The sequence below is a fragment of the Pteronotus mesoamericanus genome, unplaced genomic scaffold, assembly GCF_021234165.1.
Source record: "Pteronotus mesoamericanus isolate MK-2021 breed Mesoamerican mustached bat unplaced genomic scaffold, CSHL_Meso_final scaffold_232, whole genome shotgun sequence".
Lineage (NCBI taxonomy): Eukaryota > Metazoa > Chordata > Mammalia > Chiroptera > Mormoopidae > Pteronotus > Pteronotus mesoamericanus.
The window spans coordinates 3,215,442-3,224,456 of record NW_026555311.1 but is presented as its reverse complement, the minus strand read 5'-3'; the positions used below and the strand labels follow the sequence as shown (position 1 = coordinate 3,224,456).

At 37.3% G+C, this 9,015-nt stretch overlaps 1 pseudogene; it reads left to right on the top strand.

Moving 5' to 3' along the window:
• Positions 1–5,778: 5,778 nt before the first annotated feature.
• LOC129085411 (small ubiquitin-related modifier 2-like) lies at positions 5,779–6,124 on the top strand (annotated as a pseudogene).
• Positions 6,125–9,015: the final 2,891 nt, after the last annotated feature.

Genomic DNA, 9,015 nt, shown 5'->3' with positions numbered 1-9,015 from the left:
CAGAGACTAGGATTCTCATAGAGGATACTTACTGCCTAAAAGAGAAGACTTTGGTGTTGGGAAAATGCATGGCAGGTGTCAAGTGAGGAAGGAAGGCTCACTTTCCCTTGAATATCTTTTTTTTATTGTTTGAATTTTTTCCCATATGCAGATATTGCCTATTAAAAATAATAAGTGCATGAACATTTAAAACACAGGCATTTAAATATATAAACATTTAAACTGTGATAAATGTCTCAAAGAGACATAAAAAGATATTGAGTCTATGAAAAAAAAAAGGATGCTACAAAAAAAAAGTTCTAAGACCAAAAAGAGCTGTGGAAATGAAAACATGATCACAGAAGTAAAATGTGATGGCACAAAAGTTTATAAAGAGAAAGAACAAATGAGAGTAGAAATCAAGAAAAAGACATGACCCAGGAGAAAGGAGACCTGACATGGGAGAAAGACAAAGACCTTTGTAAAGGTGTAGACAAAAGGACAGAAGGCTCCAAAAAGGGTGTACCAAAAAAAACAGAAAGAAAAACAAATGGAAGGAAGGAAAAAAGGAAAGAAGGAACAAGGAAGGAAGGAAGGAAGGAAGGAAGGAAGGAAGGAAGGAAGGAAGGAAGGAAGGAAGGAAGGAAGGAAGGAAGGGAGGGAGGGAGGGAGGGAGGGAGGGAGGGAGGAAGGAAGGAAGGAAAGAAGGAAGGAAGGAAGGAAGGAAGGAAGGAAGGAAAGGAGGGAGGGAGGGAAGGTGGGAGGGAGCAAAACAGAAAGGAAAGATATAGTAGACTAAATTGAAAGGACATTTATAAGTCTCAGAAAATTGGAGAATAAATTAAGTCTCTAAAAATCATAAAAGAAAAAGAGAAGAAATTATTAAGTCCAGGAAACGGTGTAATTAGATTACACAACATGGCTCAGCTGTGAAAAATACTTACTTAGTTATAATACTGGACATTACTTTAACCAAAACCTATGGGAGATGGGTGAAAGCAGTGGGTAGGTGGGCAGGGAATCAGAGGATGTTGCAGGTTAAAAGAGCTAAATTCTCATCTTCTACGATAGCTCCTCTAAAATTGCAAAGAATTTTAAGGATGTTGTTTTCGAATATAGAAGTAAATAGCAGAACAATTTGCCAAATTTGTTATTATAAGCTCCATAATATTGTTTCAAACATTAAACTGTGTGTGTGTGTGTGCGTGTGCACAAAATGTGAAATTATATATACATATATACTGTTTGACAGAGACTGAAATTTCAATTAAAAATTAAGGAATCAACAGTAAGTACATGGTTATACTTTACAAGAATAAAAAGACCAGTTGGACAATGCAGAGTAATCAGAACACATTTCAGTTTAATAGGACATCATTTAACCCACAAAGAAAATGAAAGCCCCAAAGGTCATTCCATAGAAACAATGTAAAATATGAAAACATGTACTACCACCGAGAGAGTTTCTATCTCTGGTTGGAGTACTTTAATGGTGTCTCAAATCAGATTCACTCTGGAATATTTCTAGTTTCAACCAATCAATTTTCTCATAAGACTTTGGCCCTTCCTTATACATGAAAAGGGTTAAGCACCTGTTGACTTTTTGTTTGTCCTGAAAACTACATGAAAAATCAATGAAGTCTCCACTGCTCTTTGAAGACTTGGTGTACATTGGTGGTCAAGGGCTTTCAATGTGTGCCCGAAGGGATAAGCCAGCTAGGAAGGGCCAAGGTCAAGACGACCAGAGGCAGAGGAGCAGCTAGTCACAAGCAAAGGGATGAACAGTCGCCTTTGCCAGTGTCCAGGTGGGAAGACTAGAAAGACAACATAAGTGTTCCTATTCTTTTGCTACTTATCAGAAATGACAAAGAATGTATTTTAAAATATGTATGTTGCTTTCCTAGTTGCAAAGAGCTTTGCCAACTTTAGATTAACAAAGTAGAAACTTTTTAAAAGTATTCAAGACAAAACAGATCTATGTCTACTAAAACTCTATGGAGTATTAGAATTATCAGCAGCATTTTTTAGGATTTTTTTTAAGTCCTGGCACTTGTTTCAATTATATTCTGATAAACTTCTAAGGCAAGAAATTTACAAAAAGAAATGGGAGAATTTTCTGCTGCAAGTTCAAAGACATTTTATTTTCCAAATTACTCATTAGCAAAAAGAACATAGGATTTGGAGTCAATATTACCAACCTTAATATTTGTCAGTACTGCACTAATATTACAAACCTCAAAAAATTCTTGTAACAATTAGAGATAATTTATGTGAACAGCCTGGCATGTGACAGATACATAATAATTGTCTTCAGTACCATTATCCCTAAAATAGCTTACACTGTAGTCAGGTATAATCTTGAATACACTATTTCTATCAAGCCCTTTCACAAATAAGGAACACTAGTGGAGAAGGAACAATGCTAAATATTTTATGGCTACATTAATGCCAAGCATTAGACAAGAATAAGACCTTTGTCCTAAAGTGTGGTGTCAATTGGTGCTATTTACCAAATATTCCCCATTTAGGCAACTTCTAAAGATATGGTTGGGAGAGAAGGCTTTAAATTATTTTTGGACCATGTGTTGTGAGTAGGAAATTGTGTGCATCATCTCAGCCAAGTATTTAATTGAAAAGAAAGATGAGCCAAAGCTCTCTTTTCCATCTGGCAGAGTGACCAGCAATGTTCAAAATGGTAGCCACTCTCTCAGCCCAGGTCCCTGAGTGACTACAATGTGCAGAGCCAGATGATGACCTATAATTGACATGCAGTGTGAGCAAGAAATAAAACTTGCTGTAGATTTTTTTATCTTATTTGTAACTAGCCTAACCTAACTGATAAAGAAGTTATTCATTGCATAACTAGCAAACTATCAGATTCTTCCTCTCCCCTTCTCTCTTCCTCCCTCCCTCACTCCCTCTCTCTTCACCTTCCTTGGTCTTTCCTTCTTACTATTTTCTATTTGGTCTAAAATAAATAACAATTATATGGCACTAGGTGCTCAACTGATAACATGGCATCAGGGATGTTATGTGCATGCTAATGAGTACATATAGAAAGACAGCCTCAGAGAAAATTCACATAGAGATGACACCCCCATGGAAATGAGAAACAGGAGTAACTAAAATGACAGTTTTGTGCCCTGGCTGGTGTGGCTCAGTGGATTGAGCACCGGCCTGCAAACCAAAGGGTCGCTAGTTCGATTCCCAGTCAGGGTACGTGCCTGGGTTGCGGGCCAGGTTTCCAGTAGGGGGCACATGAGAGACAACCACACATTGATGTTTCTCTCCCTATCTTTCTCCCTCCTTTCCTCTCGCTCTAAAAATAAACAAATAAAATCTTTAAAAATAAATAAATAAAAATAAAATGACAGTTTTGTGGTTTGTTTAAGCTGGACTGTAGTTCCCATATTTTATGTCCAAGAGAAGTCATTATATTCTCTCAGCAAGCCTTTTTATTACTTAAGCTAGTTTCAATAGGTTTCTGATCCTTGCAATAAAGAGAACACTAATTATTGGGTTGGCCAAAAAAGTTCATTTATTTTTTTCCATAAAATAAAAGACCCATTTTTCATTTTCACTAATAACTTTATTTATTTGGATATTTTGAGTATATCAGCTCTCTCCCACATGGTATAACATTGGTTTTTCTCAATTAATATCTGGATTTGATCACTATCCACTTCAACTGGTCTACCTGACCATGGAGCATCCTCCAGCAAGAAATCTCCAGCAGAAAACTTTGCAGACCACTTTTGATATGTTCGGTCAGTCACAGCACCTTCTCCATACACTGCACAAACTTTTTTTATTTTTTTGTATGTCAGTTGTGTTTTTACCTTTCTTGAAATAATAAAGCATAATATGCTGAAAACGTGTATTTTCTTCCATCTTCAATATTAAAAAGGCTACACAAAAATTCACCAATTTTGTTAATTTTTTTAAATGCACGCTGATGTGACAGCTTTCACAATACAGTCTAACAAAATTGTTTCCGATAAAGTTGAAGACAACTAAGCACTACTAGAGCCATCTTACAGAAAAACCAAATGAACTTTTTGGCCAACGCAACAAAACTTGGCCTTGGACCAGAGCAAGGCACATGGTGCCCAGTAAGTACCGGTACAGGTAGAATGTTGTTAAGGAGAACAGGAAGAGATTAAAGGAATCATCACTTGCTCCACAGCCCAGCAGTCAAGGGAAACAGTTAAGGGTGCAGCTGTCAGTGGTACACTCAACAAGCCCACAGAAAAGCTTCCATGAGGATGTGATATCATAAAGAATGTTCATCACCTGCTTGATCAAATAGGGAAAAAACTGCTCATCCTCCAAATTAAACAAATGCTTGCATTCCATGGAGACGATATCTACATAAAATATGTCATCATTGAAAAATGTGTACATGAAGAGATCTTAACTCAAAGAGAACATTAGGCCCAGGCGTAGTTCATCTGGTATGAACAAATGCTGCAGGGAGAACTAAAGCCCCTGCATGAACATTTGATTACTTAGCCAGGCCTTTTGTCTAGTTTGTCAAATCCCTCTCTTAGAAAGCCCTCTTTCTGACACCAGCCTAAGAGAACCGGTTTTTCAAATGGGTGTTCTTTTGCTCCAAAGGGCGAGCCAGAACTCATACTCACCGTATATGTCACCATCTCCTTACAGGAGATGGTTGGTAATTACTGCAGGGCTTTGCTCTGGAGAGGGTTTGCCCCTGCAACTTTCACTGATTTGTTTAACTAGCGGTGAAATGTGATTTACATGCCTTTCTCCCAAGGTGGTCTTCTCTAAAAACCACAGCAAAATGATCATCTGCAGGCTGAGTTTGTGGTAAATGAAACCAGGTCTCTTCTTTTCTAAAGTGGAAGGTCTAATCCTGTAGTCTTGATTGCTTTCCTAATTAAAGACTCCAATCATTGCCACAGCACTCATTGGTGGCAAGAACTCTGTAACTGGTTACATATCTCATCCTCATCATGAACCTCCTCATTTAAATCCAATACAGAGCAAACTCAAACGCACACTGTTGCAGGTATTGAAAATTTCACTTAAGTGAGAGTTCCATTCCTCTTTCCACTTATTCTTATTTCTCTGGATTATACCTTTCTCTGTCTCAGTATTAGGTTATCAGGAAAATATGGTCATTTCTTTCCATTAAAAAAACCTAGTCCAAAAGACTACTATTATGTCCTGTGAAGAGAATATTGAGGAATAACGAAACAACCCAGATCCTGAAATCACAAGAGACTTTGTTTTCTTGGCTCCTTTCTCAAACAGCGGATGAGTCGAGACAAGGAAAGTATGTTTCACAAGCAGATTCCCCCCCATTTGGCTGGAGAGTAGACAGATACGATTCTACCAAGAATATGAGTATTAAAATAAAATGAGAGATGCAGGCAACTCTTTCCAGGAAAAAGATTCACAGGAAAACATAAGTACATCCCAGAAGACCTCATCTTAAGGAAACACTGGCTTCCATCTGCCCACACTCTTTATCTTGACCCTCTGAAAAACTCAGATTCCCCTGAAGACATGCCTTGGTCCCAGGCACTATGGCAACTCAAATCTGAGAGGAACAAGGTGAAAAAAGCTAACTGAAACCTAAATGTAAAATTTAGTACTATGTATTTCACCAGCAGGCAAGTATTATGCTTCTTTTCAGAAAACAGAAAAGCAAACTGAGGTAGAATAATAGACTTAAGTCTAAACTCAGCCAGCAAGGCAATAAGAAAGAGACAAAGGCCCTCCTCCACCGCTGCTGCCTCCTTCTGCTGCTCCTGGTGCTGCTTGTGTGCTTGTTTGGTGTGGACCTTTTGTGAAGTGGCAGCCGAGGAGCCTCTAGCACTCACCATGGCCCATGGAAAGCCCAAGAAAGGAGTCAAGACTGAGAACGATGATCATGAATTTGAAGGTGGCAGGGCAGGATGGTTCTGTGATACAGTTTAAGATTAAAAACCATATACCATTTAGTAAACGAATGAAAGCCTATTGTATTGTATTGTGAACAAGAGGGTTTGTCAATGAGGCAGATCAGATTCTGATTTGATGGCAGCCAATCAATGAAACAGACACACCTGCACAGTTGGAAATGGAAGATGAAGGTACAATTGATGGGTTCCAGCAGTAGTCAGGAAATGTCTACTGAAATGGGAACCTGTTACTTCAGAGCTCTGCTCCTCTAGACCAAGAAAACATTCTCAATTAGAAAACTGCAGTTTGGTTCCACCACATCCTGATGACTACAGTATAGTTTCATTTCTTTCATTTTCCCTTTCCCCATCCCTTTATTGTACATAAAGTAATTGATGTATGTACACAAGCATTTGCATTTCGTAACTAAATGGCCAATGGTATGTTTTGACAGACATACAGTGGAGATAGAATGGGGGAAAACACTGGTTCTGTGAAAATACTGCCTTTCTGCATTAGTGGCACGCTCGTTCAGCTCTTATCTTTATATTTCAGTAAGTTACTTTGCTCTCGCTGTTTAACGAAAAAGAACAACATAAAAATCCTTGCATAAAAGGAAAAAGGACTCATTGACATGAACAATGGTGCAGTGATTGCTGAGGGGTGGGGGGTATAAGAAGACTATATGGTAATGGAAAAAATACAATAAAGATAAAAAAAGAAATCTCAAAAAAATAAAAAATAAATCCTTGCATATCTTGTTTGATTGGAGAATTTTAATGTTTTTTATTTGTCATTGTAAAACCAAGGACAATTTTATAACTTTTTTGTATGTAGCTGTTACATGTAGAGCAATCTGTCTTTAAGTAGGGATAATTTTACTCTAGTAGAAATGAATCCTAGATAGTTTTCTTTTCAAGTCAAGCGACTTGTTTAAATAAACTTATTGTTTAAAAAAGAAAAAGAAAAGAAAGAAAAGGAGAAGCAGACCAGCCCTTACCATGAACTGGGCCATTGCCATCTTTAAAATCCTGTGTGTTGCCCAGTTCTGAACCATCCCGACCTCAAGGAACACAGTGAAACAGCTACTGCTGAAGAGGATTATGAATGTGACAGCAAGAGTCTCAGCAGTGAAGAGGTCTTGACCCAACAGCCCAGCCTGGAGATTAAGGAGGCAGGGAAGGAAAAGCCCTATCAGCTCTCAGCACACCCCACCCTATCCCTACCCCCCACCAAGGTCCTATTGCCTCACTGAATAGCAATAGCAACATTATTATGCTAACTAAGCTGGTCTAGACAAAAAAGTCAGTGTTTGGGGTTGAATAATGAGGTTCAATTTCTATAATTACTAACACAGGCCAGAAATTATCCACCTACCCATTTTTTTCTCAAAAAGGGAGTGCAAGTAAACAGTCATAATTTTATTTTCATTCTCTTCAACTACCTTTGCAGTTAGTTGTAATACATTCAAAGTTGGTTTTGGTGACAAAAAAATACTGTAAGCAAGTACACTTGTATTTTAAGATAGAGAAATTACAACTTCTAACATTAATAGTAATTGTTAATGTATTTCTCTCTTCATCCCAGCAGGTTTCTCACTCTCCTCCTCAACAAAGTACACTAAGCCATGCAGTGCATGATGCATTAGTGAAGGTCACACAGAAGCAGAAGCTCAGTAGCATCTACTTTCAGAGAATATATTGTATTTACTTTTCTCACATCCTAGCCAATTTTCTAGAGATAACTTTTCTTTTTGGGAACCAATTGCCTAACCTACCCAGTATCAACCATGATCAAATTTCACCTGATGGGACATATCAGAAAAGTCAGGCATATCTGACTGGTTTATTTTCAAGGTCTTCATTGTCCCAATCATTACCCATTGTCATTATACACACACACACACACACACACACACACACACACACACATACACATATATAATGAAAATAATATATGAAATAATATATAATATATAATGAAAAGGGATATATATTTATAGAACAAAAGACTATGCTGGTGTATGTAATTTAACCTCATTATCAAGACATTCTAAATGTTTTTATTCTACCACTTTTTAATCTTAAACATTTTATACTTCTGAGCATCACACACATTCTTTCAAGCTAAGCTACTCTTCATATGATTTCCAGTTTACAGATAAGGAAACTGAGTCACCAAAAGACAGGTTAGATCTATCATTGTCCTTCACTGTTAAAAGACTACTGTTGACAGTATTAAGAGAGACAACAGAGCAAGTCAATTACTGAGCTGGATTAAACTTTCAAGTTCTTCTAGCTTTGTGCTTGACCAGAGAACTACCTTGTCATTCCCATATGGTCATGGAGGTGGGTAATTTTTTTATAATGCCACTGACTTTAAAGAGTCCTATCTTTATTCAGTTGACCCTTTATCTTGGTCTTTCCCATTTCAGATCAGCTGTCTGCATATTTCCATGTTTTGAGTACACTCAAGAGCAAGATTGTAAAGAATACAAAAATAAATCAGTCCACAAAGATTATCAGCCTGAATGCCACTAGGAGACAAAGGAAACTGCCACAAGGAACAAGAGAAATTAACATTCTTTCCTGTCCACCTGGCAGGAACTGACATCAAACTAAACTGTCGGCAAGCTCTGTTGACATAGAAGCATTAGAAGAGTAGATGTTCCTTCCTGTAAAATATTTTGGAGCTACTAATATTGAGGTTCCAAGGACCTTTTTATCACTTATTCTCCCCCACTAACATCATGTTTTGTGAGATGCTCTTTATCAAATAGCTTTGAATTCTTTCTGAAAAAAATAATTAATTAATGGTTGGATGAATGGTACAAAATTTTCAAGCTTTTTAATCAGGCAGATCTTGGCATTGAATACCACCTTTGACATTTCTTAGGTAAGTGACATTGAACAAGTTACTTAGTCTCTCTGACCCACAATGTTCTCATCTTTTTTTTAACGGATAATAATGCCTTCTCTTGTTATCATTAAAAGAGAATGTGTGTAAAGCACTTGATATATACATAGTAGACATTTAGTAACTGGTCACTATTAATTAAACCTTCTAATCACCCTAAATTACCATAAAACTATTTTGTATTGAGAGGGAGGTTTAAATTAGCTGACT